This window comes from Balaenoptera physalus (genome assembly GCF_965194825.1).
Source record: "Balaenoptera physalus genome assembly, chromosome: 3".
NCBI classification, from domain to species: Eukaryota; Metazoa; Chordata; class Mammalia; order Artiodactyla; family Balaenopteridae; genus Balaenoptera; species Balaenoptera physalus.
The window spans coordinates 135,029,502-135,047,580 of NC_138890.1; positions in this window are offsets into that span (position 1 = coordinate 135,029,502).

An 18,079-nucleotide genomic window follows, 5' to 3' on the forward strand; every position below is an offset into this window, starting at 1 on the left:
GGACCCCTATAATGCGAATGTTGTTGCGTTTAATGTTGTCCCAGAGGTCTCTTAGGCTGTCTTCATTTCTTTTCATTCTTTTTTCTTTAGTCTGTTCCGCAGCAGTGAATTCCACCATTCTGTCTTCCAGGTCACTTATCCATTCTTCTGCCTCAGTTATTCTGCTATTGATTCCTTCTAGTGTAGTTTTCATTTCAGTTATTGTATTGGTCATCTCTGTTTGTTTGTTCTTTAATTCTTCTAGGTCTTTGTTAATCATTTCTTGCATCTTCTCAATCTTTGCCTCCATTCTTATTCCGAGGTCCTGGATCATCTTCACTATCATTATTCTGAATTCTTTCTCTGGAAGGTTGCCTATCTCCACTTCATTTAGTTGTTTTTCTGGGGTTTTTTCTTGTTCCTTCATCTGGTACATAGCCCTCTGCCTTTTCATCTTCTCTATCTTTCTGTAACTGTGGTTTTTCGTCCACAGGCTGCAGGATTGTAGTTTTTCTTGCTTCTGTTGTCTGCCCTCTGGTGGTTGAGGCTATCTAAGAGGCTTGATGGGAGGCTCTGGTGGTGGGTAGAGCTGACTGTTGGTGTCGCGGTCCAAGCTCAGTATAACCTCAATCCACTTGACTGTTGATGGGTGGGGCTGGGTTCCCTCCCTGTTGGTTGTTTTGCCTGAGGCAACGCAACACTGGAGCCTACCCGTGCTCTTTGGTGGGGTTAATGGCAGACTCTGGGAGGACTCACGCCAAGGAGAACTTCCCAGAACCTCGGCTGCCAGTGTCCTTATCCCCCCGGTGAAACAGAGCCACCACTCGCCTCTGCAGGAGACCCCCCAACACCAGCAGATAGGTCTGGTTCAGTCTCCCCCAGGGTCACTGCTCCTTCCCCTGGGTCCCGATGCACACATTACTTTGTGTGTGCCCTCCAAGAGTGGCGTCTCTGTTTCCCCCAGTCCTGTCAAAGTCCTGCAATCAATTCCCACTAGGCTTCAAAGTCTGATTCTCTAGGAATTCTTCCTCCCGTAGCCGGACCCCCAGGTTGGGAAGCCTGACGTGGGGCTCAGAACCTTCACTCCAGTGGGTGGACTTCTGTGGTATAAGTGTTCGCCAGTCTGTGAGTCACCCACCCAGCAGTTATGGGATTTGATTTTACTCTGATTGCGCCCCTCCTACCGTCTCACTGTGGCTTCTCCTCTGTCCTTGGACGTGGGGTATCCTCCTTGGTGAAGTCCAGGGTCCTCCTGTCAATGATTGTCCAGCAGCCAGTTTTGATTCTGGTGCTCTCGCAAGAGGGAGTGAGAGCACGTCCTTCTATTCCGCCATCTTGGTTAATCTCTCTTTCTTTTCTTGAGTGTCGGCAGGTGGATTCTTAAACACTGCGCCACCAGGGAAGTCCCATAAATGTTCTCATTTCTTATTAGGCAAACTGATGTGATGTAGGAAATTTAAGTAAGGTGATGCTCCTTTAACTTAAATATATTCTACCTGGAAAGGCTTATTAATACTTGTGCATACCGTCTATGAAATGATTCCTAGTATATTATCACTTACTGCATGAGAAGAGGTTTTATAAATAGCCTTGGCTTTAACAGAGAAAGAAAAAAAATCTTCCAGGCTCAAACATAGGCTCAAAATATTCTTTTTGTATTACTTAGGAGATCATGTACTTGGGTAAACTCATTTGGGTTTGTTTCCTCATCTGAAAAGATAAAAAGAGGCTGGGGCCTGATAGGCTGAAATCTTCTATGGTTATTAGGAAGCAGAAAACATTTCCTTTTTCCTTTGAGTCAAACTAATGATTACCAAGTAAATAGAAAGACATTTGAAAACACTTGTTTATCTTGGTTTTATCTTAAGAGTGTTTACTATTGCCAATGTAAATGTTGAACATTTTATTTTTATGTGCTAGAACAACTGACAGAAACAAATGAAGATTTAAGACAAAGGAAAAAACTGAGAGGCTGAGTTGTATTTTGTATTTAAAGCTACTTTTGTGTCAAGACAAGTACATTGTGCAGAATGAAGTTTATATGGTCAACAAATGAAGAAACTGCAGATGCCTGGTTGTTGAAAATCCACTTTTATTTATCAATACAGAAGAATTTAAACGTAAAGTGGAAGAGACTAAAGTTATTCCTGTATATACAAAGTGAAATTGAGAATTGAGGCAATTGGTTTTCCGGATGTTTTCATAAAAAGAAATTTTTGACTTGCAAAATTTTGAAAATTGCTTCACTGATCCATCTTACTCTCTATACAAAGAAAACATCTAAGGTATTTTGTAATGGATTTTAATTTATTTATTCTAATTTTAGCTTTTAAATAAAAATATAGGAAATCTCCATGGTATTATTAGAGTCCAGGGAACCTTCTGCTAGTAAAATGCTTTTATGTGTAGAAACAGGTGGGCATTTTAGGAAACATTTTCAGATTCAGAAATGGAGTTGGGGGAAGAACTACAAAAAGTAGGGTTCATTCAGGAGAGCTGATGCCAAGCCAGGGAAGGCCTCCTGCTCTCCCCAGTACATCTCCCTCCCCTGAATCTTCTCATTTCACTTAGATACGTGGCCCAACTTTCCTCTGATTAAAGATGAATTTGGGTTAATAAGTAGTCTCATTTAAAAATATGATTTTTTCCATTATGACAGTAGTATGTGTTCATTAATGCAGTTGTAGGAAATAGAGAAAGTAATGAGAAAATAGAGAAAGTAATGAGAAATTACCTCTAGTTTCACCCCCCATCATGAGTAAACAGCTGCTTTAACTTTCTCTGGGAGGAATATGGGGCTGTTTGGCATTCATGAGTTAGTGCAATTTTGTTGTGCTGGGTTGTTTTCCCCCTCCTTCCTACCAAGCTCATACGCATTTATTTATTTGGCCAGTACATTGAACATCTCCTATGTGCTGAAAGGCTAGGAAGGTAGAGCCCCTCTCCCTGAGGAGCTCACAGTCTACTGGGGAAAAGCTGTATCAACGAAAGAATGAGCAGTTTGACTGAAGAGGAGGGAGACAGGTTGCTTGGATCCAGGAGTACTTTGGACCCAGGACAGGTCAGGGCAGAGCTGTGAAAAGCATGACCATTCTCTCCCACAAAGTACCAGAGAAAGTGGTCCAGAATTGGAGGTGGGAGGGTGGCAAAGATAAATTCAAAATAAAAAGTTTTTCTAGGTAAAACTAATTGCAGGTTTTAAAGTCAGAGTAGTGGTTACCTCTGGTGAGGGGTATTGACTGGTGAAAGAGAATGAGGAAACCTCCTGGTGTGGTGGAAATATTATGTCTTTATCTGGATGATGGTTACACAGGTGTATTCGTGCGAAATAAATCATCAAACTATACACTTAAGATTAGTGCCCTTTATGTGTGTATCAGTAAAAAAGTAAAAGCTTTTCCCCATAGGTCTGGCCCTCTGACCACAGGAGGAGAGGTTTAAGAAAGTCTCACTCTCTGCTGTCCTACATCACTCTGTCAGCACCCAAGACTCAGACTTGTATTATTAATACAGTGGTTCTGCTACATTATAGGTTTAAAAGGTTTTGTGGATTAATTTTGGAAGTTAAATACCATTTAAAATTAAGTCTGTAGGAAAGTGCAATTGACTTACAAAAGAACATCGGGCGTGCAACTCAGCAAACAGTCATGGAACACCTCTGCTGTGTAAAGAATGGTGCTTTGTGCTGAGAAAGTCTCCAAGATGAATGAGACCAGGATCCTATTGTCTAAGTGTGACCTTTCCTTGGTTAGAGTCTTTGCCATGTTACTATTGGTTGAAGGCTTGATTTTTTAAGTTTTAGAAATAATCCAAACATGGCCATCAGGGAAATGCATATCAAAACCACAATGAGACACCACGTTATACTCACTGGAAAGCTATGATTAAAAAAAAAAAAGATAAAAAGTGTTGGTGAGGCTATGGAAAAACTGGAGTCCTCATATATTACTGGTGGGAATGTAAAATGGTGCAGCCACTTTGGAAAACAGTTTGGCAGTTCATTAAAAGTTAAACATAGAGTAACCATATAACCCAAAAAATTCACTCTTAGGTATCTACCTAAGAGAAATGAAAACATGTCCACACAGAAACTTTTGCATGAATGTTCATACCAGCATTATTCATAATAGTCAAAAGTTGGAAACAACTCAAATGTCTGTCATCTAATGGAAGAATAAAATATAGTATGGCCATGCAATTGAATATTATTTAGCAATAAAAAGAATAAAGTACTGATACATGATACAATGTGTGGATAAACTTTGAAAACATTATGCTAAATATAAGAAGCCAGTCACAAAGACCACATATTGAATGATTCTATTTATATGAAATTCCAGAATTGGCAAATCCATAGAGACAGAAGATAGATTAGTGGTTGCCTAGGGCTGGGGAAAGGGGGAAATGGAGAGTGACTGCTCAAGGGTAAGGGATTTCTTTGGGGGGGAGGTGATTAAAATATTCTAAAATTGATTGTGGTAATGGCTGCACAATTCTGTGAATATACTAAGAATCATTGAATTGTACACTTTAAAATGGTGAATTTTATGCTATGCAAATGCAGCTGTTAAAACACACTAAAAATAGTGTCTTTGAAGAAAGTAGCAAGAAAACCTTAACACTAACATTTAAGCAAAAATTTTGAGTGGTTAAGAGCTGTTCTGGAGCCCTTGGGGTTATTTATTTATTTATTTATTTATTTTTGGCTGCGTTGGGTCTTCATTGCTGCACGAGGGTTTTTCTCTAGTTGTAGAGAGCAGGGGCTACTCTTCATTGTGGTGCGAGGGCTTCTCATTGCGGTGGCTTCTCTTGTTGCGGAGCACAGGCTCTAGGCGCGTGGGCTTCAGTAGTTGTGGCACGCGGGCTCAGTAGTTGTGGCCCACGGGCTCTAGAGCACAGGCTCAGTAGTTGTGGTGCACAGACTTAGTTGCTCCAGGGCATGTGGGATCTTCCTGGACCAGGGCTCGAACCCATGTCCCCTGCATTGGTAGGTGGATTCTTAACCAGTGCACCACCAGGGAAGCCCAGTCCTTGGGTTTTAATCCTGGCTTGACCATTTCTAGCTGTGGGATCTAGCATGTTATTTAACCTCTCCATGCCTCAGTTTCCTAGCTGGAAAATGGAGATACTGGCAGGGCTGCTTCACTCACTGGCAGAGTACGTAGGTTTTATGCGAAACCAAATGGTACAACTGGAACAAGTTACGGAGCTCATGTCAGAGCTCAGTAAATGTTAGCTATTATCGGTAGAGAGCTCTAACATTTTTAAAGTACCCTACATACATTTTCTCACTTGATAACACAAGTACTCGGGACATTTACATTCTTTCTGCCTCAGTAAAATTTTGAGCAGCTTGTTTTTTGGCACTGGAGACTCTCCTGGTGTCTTTCACTCTGTCTCATCCCTGTTTAACCCTATTTGATTCTTACTTTTACCTAATTTCTGCTAAGATGTCAATAAATAACACTGAATAATGTGACCCAGCCAAGAAAATTTCCATGTTAAAAGAGAAATCTTAAAAACCAAAGAAAGCTTGTGGAATCCAAAGGAAAGGCAACTCTACAATAGTATCTTTTTCTTTTGCCATTACATAGCATTACTGCGGCAGCCTGATCTGCCCACTCCTCAGTAGGGTTCTGATTTTTATTACGATTTAGCATGTATATTGTGCCTATTCTAAAGGTAGCTTAAAAGTCCTAAAAAAATAAGAATTTTCTCATAAAAAGCAATTTACACTTCTTTTCTTTAGATTTGTTAGGCCTCATGCTAATAAACCAAGATTTAAAATCTGTTTTTATTCTGAGAATTTTATTACAAATTCAAGTATTTTATTATTTTTTTTTCTTGTTACAAAATCAATGACTGCAAGTGAAAAGAGTAACATAAAACACCCATATTTCTCCACTTTGATGGGGACTTCAGACATTTTTGTTACATATATACATACAAATATATACTTAAAAGAACAGGAATCATCCCATTGTACACCTGTTTTTTCTCCTACCTAACAGTAGTGATGATTCTTCTTTTTTTAATTTTATTTTTCTAATTTTTAATTTTTTAAACATCTTTATTGGAGTATAATTGCTCTACAATGGTGTGTTAGTTTCTGCTTTATAACAAAGTGAATCAGACATACATATACATATATCCCCATATCTCCTCCCTCTTGCGTCTCCCTCCCACCCTCCCTATCCCACCCCTCTAGGTGGTCACATAGCACAGAGCTGATCTCCCTGTGCTATGCGGCTGCTTCCCACTAGTTATCTATTTTACATTTGGTAGTGTATATATGTCCATGCCACTCTCTCACTTCGTCCCAGCTTACCCTTCCCCCTCCCTGTGTCCTCAAGTCCATTCTCTACGTCTGTGTCTTTATTCCTGTCCTGCCCCTAGGTTCTTCAGAACTTTTTTTTTTTTTTTTAGATTCCATATATGTGTGTTAGCGTACCGTATTTGTTTTTCTCTTTCTGACTTACTTCACTCTGTATGACAGACTCTAGGTCTATCCACCTCCACCTCACTACAAATAACTTAATTTCGTTTCTTTTTATGGCTAAGTAATATTGCATTGTATATATGTGCCACATCTTCTTTATCCATTCATCTGTTGATGGACATTTAGGTTGCTTCCATGTCCTGGCTATTGTAAATAGAGCTGCAATGAACATTGTGGTAGTAGTGATGATTCTTTTATGATTTTTATTTCTGAAATATTTTAATGACTTCACTTCATTATACAGATGTGGAGTAATTTATTTAACCAACACCCTGTGGCTGGATATTTAACAAATCTGCATGGGATCATGCACATTTCTACAATTATCTCAAAAGCAAACAAAATGCTAGGAAATTAAGGGAAGTAAGGCATTTCTTCCAAAATTCAGCCTTTCAGGCCTTTATAATGGTCGTACAGTTTTGAGTTCTATAATCTAAGATAAATATTGAAAGCTGAGGATTCAGAAGAAGACAGTAAACAAAGCATTGAGAAACAGGAATTGAAATTATTTAACCTTAAGAAGAGGAAGCTTACAGATGACTATATATTTATTTATATAAAAAGAATATCCCACAACACCTTGTATTTTCCTATGTCACTCTCACAATCTGTCAATATTAGAATTATTATTGTCCATGTCTCCTCTTTACTTTTAGTCTGAGAGCTTTCAGAGGGCAGAAATGATCTCACTTCTCTGTTTACCCTGTAGTGTGTGCTGTCTATTGAACATGATTTGAACATAATCATGACATCTCAAAGAAATAGAGAGCAACCAGAGTTTAGCCCTGCTTACAGTCACTATGTTAATCTTCATAAGCTTCTGAAGGAACTGCCAGCCATGTGACTCTGTAAATATTGCTAGTATGCTACTGTGTGTTTCTTATTCCCATGAAGAATAATTTGAACTTTTCCTTGCTGCCTTACTCTAGTAAATCAGGTCCTTGTGTATAATATTACTGAAATGTAAACACAATTGTGTTGAAATTATGACCCACTTGCTAATTTGAACTGTACGAAATGTTAACTAAATGCTTCTGTATTTACACAGGTATATTTACTTATTGGATAAGCATAGTTGGAAATGTTTCATTTAAGTGTGATGATCTGACCCTCTTGTGCTGCAGCTGAGGGGCAAGTTTTCCACCATAGTGATACAATTCAAGTTCTCTGGGTATTTTAAAAACTAAATATCTAGGAGATAAAGCTGTGAAATCTCAAGAAAAATTAAGAATGGCACACAGCCAATTCATGTCGTCAAATTATGCTCTCCAACTTTGAGGGTGGTTGTAAATTTTACCAGCCTTTTGAGCAGTAAGGTAACTGTAAACGTTTAGGTTGTTTGAGTCACAACTTCCTACATTTGATGACAAAATAATTTAGATGGCTTGTACCTTGCTAAAGTAGGTCTGATTCTGGTGTGAGTTGGTTGGTGTTTATTAACAGGAAACAGAAAACATCCTTGATGAGATTTTCGTTTTTGTTTGGTAGCAGGTAACAAAATAAAGGCTCGTATTTAGTCAAGTCTCCAGTTAATAAAGGCAAACATCATACCTTGACTCCTTACATGTTGCCCCAGAAAAAAAAAAAAAAAAAAAGCAGAGAAACAAGTTTATAAACGCTTCGATTCCTTAGCAAAACCAAGTAATTTGGAGTTGTGGGAGTTAAATATTCTTTTAAAATAGCTCCTTTCTTTAGTCCACTGCTGAAGTTTGTAGTACAGTGGCTGAACATAGCATTCAATAAATTCTAGCCATTAGTTTTTTTCAAGAAGACAATGTCTTAATCTAAAAACTTAGTCAAAAAGTTAATGGGTGCAGCTACAATAGACAATAAATTTGAGGACTCAAAGTGAAAAGAAAACGGCAATTAAGAAATGCAACGCAGGGGCTTCCCTGGTGGCGCAGTGGTTGGGAATCCGCCTGCCAATGCAGGGGACACGGGTTCGAGCCCCGGTGCCGCGAAGATCCCACATGCTGCGGAGCAACTAAGCCCGTGCGCCACAACTAGTGAGCTTGTGCTCCAGAGCCTGCGAGCCACAACTACCGAGCCCACGTGCCTAGAACCCGTGCTCCCAAACAAGAGAAGCCACCGCAGTGAGAAGCCCGTGCACCCCAACGAAGAATAGCCCCCGCTCGCTGCAGCTAGCAACTAGAAAAAGCCCGCGTGCAGTGACGAAGACCTAACAGAGCCAAAAATAAATAAATACATAAAAAGAAAAAAGAAATCAAAGGCACCAGGATGCATATTGTTGTCCTTTTTTTTTTTTTAACCTAATAAGATAGTCCTGTATTTCCTGAAGAATTTAGTGAATTAATTACTTTTTCTTGTTCACAGTGCCACCTTCAGGAAAGACAAGTTTCGTTTTAATTTAGTGCAAATACATCTTTATTGGATTGAGCTACGTCAAATACCTGAAGATTAGGCATAATAAAGACAAAGTTTGTTTTAGTTTAATTGATTATCATGAGACTATCTACTCTGATTTTTTCTGCCTGGCTGTGTTAATGCAGAAGATCAATCTGTAATTTTAAAGTTTTGATGTGGGGCATTAAAAAATTGATTAGAAAGGGAATGCATATGGTTTCTAATTTATTTTCTTTCAGGACATCATACTTACATCATAATATATAAAGTATGCAATTTTAATGTTATTGTATATAACATTAAAGAGATTTAACAGTCTCCCTTGATAGTTTGTTCCTTTAATCAGTCTCATAGGGAATTTTCTATTATATTGAATGAAACATGAAATTAAACTATTACTTTTAGTATTTAGAATAGTACCCAATGGATGAATAATTGGTTGAGGAAGCTGGAGTAGTTCAGATTAAACAACCTGGGGGAAAAGGGGAAGAGCTGCAAGACCTCTCCAAGGCTGCATTGTGCAATATGATAGCCACTGGCCACATATGGATACTGAGCACTTGAAATGCAGATAGTATGAATTGAGCTGTGCTACAAGAGTAGAATACGCACAGGATTTTGAAGGATTAATACACACAAAAAATCTTACAATATCTTATTAATATTTTTATATGGATTACATGTAGAAATTATGTTTTCTTTATATTAGGTAAATAAAATAAATTATTTAAATTGATTTCACCTATTTATTTTTACTTTTCTTAATGAGGCTACTAGAAAGTTTAAAATTATATAGGTGGCGTGTGTTACATTTCTTTTGGGTAGCACTGCTCTACAGCCTACATATTATAGTGGCAGTAGCACTCATAACAATGATAGATTTACTGAACACATACCATGTGCCTGGCCCTATACTAAGTGCTGATAAGAAACCTTCAAATAAAGTTCCATGATCACTCATGTTTTCACCTGGAAATTGAAGCTGAGAGAGTAAATAATTGCTCAAGATATCATAGCTAGTAAGTAGAAGAGGGGGTATTGGAACCAAGTGTGATTCCACAGCCCACTTTCTTAATATCTACATTATAGTACCTCATGGAATAACCTTTACCTGGAATCACAGAAATCAGAGCTATGTAGAAGAGGTAGGGCTTTAATTCAAACTTTCAGTTTTATAGTTGAGAAAAATGAGGCCAAGATCTCCTGGACAAGAGAAGTTAAATGACTTGTCTAAGATGTCCTGTAGCTGAGTCTCATATAGTTTACCACTTCATTTGGGGTGGGATGAATTATGATAAATCCTAAGCAGGCGAAGAAGAGGGCTCTATGACATCAAATAATTGGAGGTTGGGATATGGTCTGAAAAGTCAAGAAAGGAAGTAATGTTTGAACTGAGCTCTGGAATAAGGGCAGAAGTTAACTGGGTCGAGGAGGAGGGGCAGGAGGATGTCACAGCAGAATCTCTACAGTTTTCTGGTAAGAGCTTGCTTAAAGGAAGGTTCTCACACACTTAGCTGAAGACATCTCAGAGTGGTGGGTTCCTGTCCTAGTTTCATACATAGCCTTGGGCCATAGTGCTTCAAATCCCAGACCTTTCATTATCTCCTCCTTTGGAAATCTTTATCCGTTTTCTCTCATCTTCTGTGTCCCAGGTTTCACTTGTCAGGTTGCAGATGATCCGTAAGCTGCTCTGTTCATTTCTTGATATTAGCAGGTCAAGACCTCTTACAACTTATGTGTGCTTTTTCTAAGAGGGCAACTGAAAGGGATCATTTACAGATTAAGATGCCAAACTATCTGTATGTTTTCAATGGAAATACATCCAACTAGGGAAAGACCATCAAATTCATTGTGATTTTTTAGTCTTTTTTTTCCCATTTACTTTACCCTTGTGACTTTTACCATCTTTTTTTTTCCAATTAAAAAAAAGGAATTTATGGTATGTTGGACTAAGATGATGGCTGTGAAGATCTGAGCAAAATTTAGGAGGTAAAATTGACTGGACCTTGTGATGGATTGAACAGGGAGAAGGAATGAGATGTCAAGGATGACCCCTAAAATGCTGGCTTGTATCACTGGATGGATTATGGCACATTCACTAAATTGGTACATATTGGAGGAGGCCAAGATTTGGGGGGAAGGTCATTAGTTCAGACCAGCTAGAAGTTTGAGGTGCCTGTGAAACATATTGGTCTGGATTAGGTATGGGTCACTGACACTGTGGACAAGGTTGAGATTACCCATGGAGGGTAGGTACAGTGTTAGTGGTGGGCTGGAGCTGGTCTGTACTGTCCATGGAGCCAATTTGCTCTGCATGATGTCATGTTGGTAACCTGAAATAGGCAATGGTGGAAGTATGTACACCACAGAAATTGGCAAAAACTTCAAATTTTAGGTCTCTCCCTGCCTCCCAGCTGATTATAAGCATGCCACTGATAAAACTTAAACATTTCAAAAGCCTAGTAACAAGGATGAACCAGTAGTAACTACTCAGAAGGAGGAAAACCAAGAATGTGTAGTGTTGCTAAAAATGGAAAAAATTTCAAGTAGGAGGGAATGATGAGTAATCTCAAATATTGCTCACTTTTATCGAGTAAGATGAAAAGTGAGACCTGTGGGCTGTAGCAATGGGGAAGTAATACTGAGTAGGTTGAGGAGTGAGTTGGAGTCAGGAACTGAGACTGGGGTATAGACAAATCTTTTGAGAAGCTTAGCTGTGGGGAGGATAGTCTAGAACAATAGCTGGAGATTTATACACATTTCAGTGCTTATTGGATGAATCCAAGGGAAAGGTTGCAAACAAGGTAGGACAGGGAGGGCTGGGGAGATACTACTACTACAGTATGGATCCTGAGATGAGATGATGGTAAAATTCCTAGAGAAATTAACCTTAGGAGAAGGGCTATTTTCTTTACTGCATAGGAGAGAATGAGGAAAATGGTGTCACGGGTTGGGCTTCCCAGGAGGCAGACTTGGATTTATTTTTCTCAGATTTACCTTCTAGTTTATGATTTTTTTTCTGACATGATTTTTAGATACTTTAATATACTTGTGAGGTTTCTCTGGTTATGACAATCGATAACCATTGCGAAGTATGATACTCAAAAGTGATATCTGCAGATATGGTCTGCCTCATAAAAAGGAAGGAGTAACATTTCTCTCCTGAGGACAGTACATTTCTATTTTTTAAAAAAATTTCATTGGAGTATAGTTGATTTACAATGTTGTGTTAGTTTCATGTGTACAGCAAAGTGAGTCAGTTATACATATATGTATATCCATTTTTTTTTAGATTCTTTTCCCATATAGGCCATTACAGAGTATTGAGTAGAGTTCCCTGTGCTATACAGTAGGTTCTTATGAGTTATCTTTTTTATATATAGTAGTGTGTATATGTCAGTCCCAATCTCCCAAATTTTCCCTCCCCCCCTTACCCCCGGTAACCATAAGTTTGTTTTCTACATCTGTGACTCTACTTCTGTTTTGTAAATAAGTTCACTTGTAAATAAGTACCCTTTTTTTAAAGATTCCACATATAAGGGATATCATATGAAATTTGTCTTTCTCTGACTGACTTAACTCAGTATGACAATCTCTAGGTCCATCCATGTTGCTGCAAATGGCATTATTTCATTCTTTTTTATGGCTGAGTAATATTCCATTGTATATATGTACCACATCTTCTTTACCCATTCATCTGTCGATGGACATTTAGGTTACTTCCATGTCCTGGCTATTGTAAACAGTGCTGCAATGAAAAATGGGGTGCATGCATCTTTTCAAATTATGGTTTTCTCTGGATATATGCCCAGGAGTGGTATTGCTGGATCATACAGTAGCTCTATTTTTAGTTTTTTAAGGAACCTCCATACTGTTCTCCATAGTGGTTATACCAGTTTACATTTCCACCAACAGAGTAGGAGGGTTCCCTTTTCTCCACACCCTCTCCAGTATGTATTGTTTGTAGATTTTTTGATGATGGCCACTCTGACCGGTTTGAGGTGTCACCTCATTGTAGTTTTGATTTGCATTTCTCTGATAATTAGTAATGTTGAGCATCTTTTCATGTGCTTTTTGGCCATCTGTATGTCTTCTTTGGAGAAATGTCTATTTAGATCTTCTGCCCATTATTTGATTGGGCTGTTTGGGTTTTTTTGACATAGAGCTGCATGAGCTGTTTATATATTTTGGAGATTAATCCCTTGTCAGTCGCTTCATTTGCTAATATTTTCTCCATTTCAACTCATTCTGTGGGTTGTCTTTTCATTTTGTTTATGGTTTTCTTAGCTGTGCAGAAGCTTTTAAGTTTAATTAGGTCCCATTTGTTTTTGTTTTTATTTTCATTACTCTAGGAGGTGGATCAAAAAAGATATTGCTGTGATTTATGTTGAAAAGTGTTCTGCCTATGTTTTCCTCTAAGAGTTTTATGGTGTCTGGCCTTACATTTAGTCTTTCATCCATTTTGATTTTATTTCTGTGTATGGTGTTAGAGAGTGTTCTAATTTCATTCTTTTACATGTAGCCATCCAGTTTTCCCAGTACCACTTATTGAAAAGACTGTCTTTTCTCCATTGTGTATCTTGCCTCCTTTGTTGTAGATTAGTTGACCATGGGTGTGTGAGTTTATTTCTGGACTTTCTATCCTATTCCATTGATCTATATTTCTGTTTTTGTGCCAACATTACATTTCTATTAATAGAACCTGCATTTTTTTGGTAGCCACATTGACATCATCCTGCTGACTCATACCAACTTGTAGTCAACTAAAACCCCCAATTCTTTCTTATATGATGGTAGTTTTAAAACATTACTTCTCTTTCTCCATCATAATCATCCTTTGCTTGGAAGAGTATGGTTTTTGTTTTCATTTTTTTAGTTTGTGAGTTTTTTTTTTTAAGAATAAGTGTAGATTTTATATTTAGCTTGATGAAATATTATTCTGGCACATTGTTGCAGCCTGGAGAGGTAATTTTAGATTTTGATACTACTGAATTAATTCTTCCAGACATGTTGACTCTTTCAACTCTTACGAGTATTTTTGATGATTGAACAGTACCTTAAAAGCAAACTATACAACTATACAACCAAAAAATACAAATGATAAGCCATGGGCTAGTGAAGTCTTAAATAGGCAGACCCTCTGTTTATAATATCCTGCCTTTAATTTTTCAAAGGTAAAATTTGGGATGTTAATGATCCCAAGTACCTCACATGATTTCAGATAAGAAGAGGGCTTTTTAGAGTACTTATGTCATTTAGTGCTTTAATAATTCCTACATGGGAACAAAGACATTATGTTGTGCTTCATATAGGCTTAAGTATTTGAATGAACATTTTTAAAAACCAAGTACCATGTGTGGATTTAAGTAAAAAAAAAAAAAACCTGAGGTGACTTCCCTGGTGGTCCAGTGGTTAAGCCTCCGCACTCCATCTCTGGTCTGGGAACTAAGATTCCCACATGTCAAAAAAAAAAAAAAAAGAAAAAAGACCTGAGATTTTTCTCATGTGCAGAATAAATATTTTAAAGGTAACCTTACATTAAAAAAAAAAATTTCCATTAAAAAAATGCAACTGAAAAAATTAAGAAAAGTGGCTAATATCCTCATGAAGGAAATCCTCTTATTTAATCGATAAAGCTATAGTATTTCTGGTTCTCAGTACCAAGAATTGTTCAGACTAAAGGTCAAGCTATAGTGAAAGAAACTAGAATTTAAATTAGTGAAGCTCTCACATGTCACTGGAGATGGATGAGCCTGGATTTCAGAGAGTAATGTCTTCCGTCACTGAACGAAGACTATGCTTCCCTCTTTTAAAGACTCCATATCACCACACTCCATAAATTATTAAAATGATTAAAAGACCAAGCTTTAGTCTTTGGAAATGCCTTAATTTGCTAAGTAGAACAATACAGAATTTAAAACAAAAACAAATCAAGTAGAAATGATTTTGTTGAATATGACCTATTTCATTCTTACTAAAATGTATGTAATGAATAAAATTAAAAATTTAAATCAAAATATAGAGTATAAAGGCCAGTTTGGTCCTTTGAACACATTATTTCAATTAGGATAATAAGAGGATATGATGGCTTAAATGGAATTACATTGAAAGCTTCAACCATGGAACAAGTTTCATCTATTTAGAATGCAAACTTTTAATGCATTTTATTGGGCTTTTAAAATTCTTATCTGTCACAATTGAGTTAACTGACTTTTAATGAAGGTATCCAAATAATTTCAGAATTAAAAAAAAAATTCTGCAGCGATTGAAATAATAATTTTGATCTTGTTAATATTTTACTAACCCTGGGGGTTAACTAAATTTCTCTGACATCTAAATCTCTAGCCATCTGCAGATATCTTGAAATCAAACTATGAAACTGATACAAAAGAGAAAGCATAAAAAATTCCATGGCTATAGGAGACTCAGTTTTCTGCTCTTTTAGTCTCTCATGAAACTTCTCACTTAAGGACATGGGTCTTTGATTTGATTTTATCCTGTGTACAGTCTAATAAATTAGCCTATTACTGTTGAATGGGTGCTGGCAAAAGACACAAGACTCCTGTGTCAGAGACAAAGGACTTTTAAACAAAATTTTAAAAAATTTTTATTGAAATATAATTGACATGTAACATTATATTAGTTTCAGGTCTACAACATATTGATTCGATATTTGTATATGTTGGGAAATGATCACCACAATAAATCTAGTGAACATCTCTCACCATACATAGTTATAATTTTTTTTTCTTCAGATGAGAACAAAGGACTTCATTACTCACACCACAGCAAGAGGCATAAGCATGGGGCTTCCCTGGTGGTGCAGTGGTTTAGAATCTGCCTGTCAACGCAGGGGACATGGGTTTAAGCCCTGGTCTAGGAAGATCCCACATGCCGCGGAGCAACCAGGCCTGTGAGCCACAACTACTGAGCCTGAGCGTCTGGAGCCTGTGCTCCGCAACAAGAGAGGCCGCGATAGTGAGAGGCCCTCGCACCGCGATGAAGAGTGGCCCCTGCTTGTCGCAACTAGAGAAAGCCCTCGCACAGAAACGAAGACCCAACACAGCCAAAAATAAAAATAAATAAATAAGTAAATTAAAAAAAAAAAGTAAATAACTGAGTATTTAAAAAAAAAAAGAATCTACTATGTGTAGGATCTGGGCCCAAGGATCGTGTTCTCTGGCCAAGTGCTTTATAGAGACATATTTATTATCCAAATACTTTTTAAAGTTAGACATCTAAGTACCATTACTTTATCTCAAAACAAAAATTTATTATTTTAGGGGCTTTCTATGATTTATCTTAATTCTCATCATAAATATGTACAGTAGAAAATAATTATCACATTTTGCAGATGAGGAACCTGAGACTTAAAGGGGCAAAATATTATTTTCAATACCTATCACACAATTAGCAAGTGGCAGGCCTAGGAAGACCCAGGTCTACCTTACCCAAGCACCTTTGCTTTCCACTACACCTTTTAACTCACAAATTTCTTAAAATTGAGTTTATTACATTCTAAGCATAGCCATGTTAAGGTTTTCTTTTGTGACTCTGTAATCCTAGTTCCATGATTTAGGAAAGGTACTAATCTCATCTACAAATCAATTCAGCAAACATTTATTGTACTGTACAATGATGTACAAAGCTTATTATATACAAGGCAGTTAGCCATTCTCTGAAGAGGACACAAATATGAAAAAGACAAGATCCTTGTATTCTTGGAGTTACAACATAGTGGAGAACACACACACACACACACACACACACACACACACACACACACACACACACAAGCTGGAACTAAGTAGACAAACAGTACAAAAGATATGCTATGGGAACTTAGGGAAGAGAAAAAAATTCCAACTAGGAAGATCTGAGAAGGCTTTTTGGAAATGGGAACTGAAATTTCATGGGTAAGATTGCCAGGAGAAGATAGGGAAAAAGAACCCAAAGGTGAGGCCGCCTTAGCAAAGGCCAGAAGGCAGGAGAGTGCTGGGCATTACCTACATTGTGGGGGACCGGAGATGCTGGTGGGATTGTGGGAGATGATGCAAGAAAGGTAGAGAGATGTTAAAATAATAGAGGACTTGTATGTGAGCTAGAAAGTTTAGAACTTAATTCTATGCGTAAGAAAGACCCTTTCACGGATTTGGGGCAGGGGAGAAATATGATCAGCGCAAGATAGTGTTTATTGCCTTCTATAGTTTTGTCACTGGATCTCCACTACTTTGCCTAGTGCATGGCACTTGCTGGGTGCAAATAAACATATTAAGTGAATGGACTAGAGGAGAATAGACTGGAGGTTGAATTATCAACCTCCAGTCTATTCTCTGGTTAGGTTAGGTTCTTGTAATCATTCAAGAAGAGGACAAATGTAATCAATACTACAGAGGTGAAAACGACTGTCTTTGATAGTTGAATTTGGGCACATGGGAAAGAGAGAGTTAAGGCTGGCTTTGACTTTGCTGCACAAGGAAGATAAGTGATACTGGGAACAAGGTGCATGCAGAGGAATACGTGGTTTGGGGAGAATGGGAATAGGGAAAGATTCTCAATTCTGTTTTGGATTATGTTGTATTTGAAGTGCTGGTAGGATATCTAATAAAAGGATTATCAGGTCTAGAGCATTTATGAGCCCTCTTTTCTTTGAGGAGGGTACCATGTTCATAAGCCCGACTTTATCAGTTGTTTTATACAGATTTGTACTCATTTCAGTTTGATAATTTCCTTACATTCCTTAAAATCGTGGGGAAGTAACTTAATACCCTATGCAAGAGCTATACCACAGAGAAAAAGAGAAGGGGAAAATGCTTGAAGTGGTTGGAGGTGAAGTGATATAATGATTTTCGTGCTTTCAGCTGGGCAGACTTTACTCTCCATCTTCATTAGTTGGGGTATGGATGGAGAAAGACATTTTATTTTCTTTTATTTTCTTTATTTTTTTGAACAAAGTGAGAGCACATTTATTGAGAGACAGAATGAGATCTGCACAAAAGAAAAGTCATCCCATGTTCTCGGATGGGAAGAAATTATGTTATAATATGTAATTATCTCTAAATTAATATATACATTTAGTACAATTAACCTAATCTCTAATGCTTTCTAAATCTACTTATTGAAAACTTTAGAAGTACTTCATGAGGTAAGAAGGTAATTAGAAAGTGTCAGGACAACCACCTAAAATAGAAAGTTTTATTTTCTAGTTATTATTGAGTTACTTACAAAGTTACCCAG